Below are 905 nucleotides of genomic sequence, written 5' to 3'. Positions count from 1 at the left end.
CATGCAGAGCAGGGGGCATAAGGACCAGAGTTGAGAAACACTGATCTAAAAATAAAGAAAAAAAGCATTTTTAGTATTACTAATAATACTACCTTTAATAATATCACATTTTTACTTTAAATGTGATTAATTTCTTCACCTGTTTACATGCAACTTGAAGTGCTTGAATCAAATGTTTTATGAATGTTTACAAGAAATTATTGAATGAGAGAAAACAGCCACTTCCAACATATTCCTGCAGCCTTGCTGAGCTCCTCTCCTGGCGTTTCCTCGTCAGCCTCTCCAACTTGCTCCTCATCTCCAGCCTCCTGTGGCATTATTTACCTCTTCTGTGGTAAATAAAACAGACTCAGTAACTTGTTGATGGTTTTGCTGTATCGCCTCTTTAATTGACGCCCATGTGTCGTTTACCTCAGTGACCCATATTCAGGACTGGGACCCAGTCAGGATTGGGTCCCATTTCATACATCGGTTTGCCTTCAAGAGGACATATCAGAACACACATCAGTATTAATCAGTATTAAGGCTGTAAATCTGATAACACTAGTAAAATAGTTTACTTCACAATAATGTAATAACCTCGATGTCCACTGACAAAACTCGAACTATGCTACATAAACAATATTAGCCCGAGCTAAACACTTAAATGAACAACAGAAACTGATCATGAGAACACTCGGACAAAGTAATAGCAAAATAAATTATGACACAACACTAACAAAGCGAATTTAGACACTCACCAGAATGGAAATGTCTGGAGCAAACTTGTAGGTATCTGGAGATTTTGGAGAAGATATCAGGACGTCTCAACCGCGGACACCAGGACATTCGTCTTCTTTTAGTTAGCTCCGATAGCTTAGCCTTCTCTCGTTGTTTCCAAGCAGGAAAATAGTGAAACGAAAGTC

At 38.7% G+C, this 905-nt stretch overlaps 1 long non-coding RNA gene across 1 annotated transcript; it reads right to left on the bottom strand.

The window, feature by feature from the left end:
* Positions 1–220: 220 nt before the first annotated feature.
* On the bottom strand, positions 221–899 carry LOC106944426 (uncharacterized). The gene is made up of 3 exons (XR_001424280.1): positions 741–899; positions 412–477; positions 221–329 (listed from the first exon to the last, which is right to left on the bottom strand). It is a non-coding gene; the product is annotated as an uncharacterized LOC106944426 (long non-coding RNA).
* Between the last annotated feature and the right edge of the window lie 6 nt (positions 900–905).

Source organism: Poecilia latipinna, unplaced genomic scaffold (assembly GCF_001443285.1).
Source record: "Poecilia latipinna isolate Pla-1442-1.1 unplaced genomic scaffold, P_latipinna-1.0 Scaffold9559, whole genome shotgun sequence".
Classification (NCBI taxonomy): domain Eukaryota; kingdom Metazoa; phylum Chordata; class Actinopteri; order Cyprinodontiformes; family Poeciliidae; genus Poecilia; species Poecilia latipinna.
Note: the sequence above shows the minus strand (reverse complement) of the source record. Positions and strands in the feature narration are given on the sequence as shown.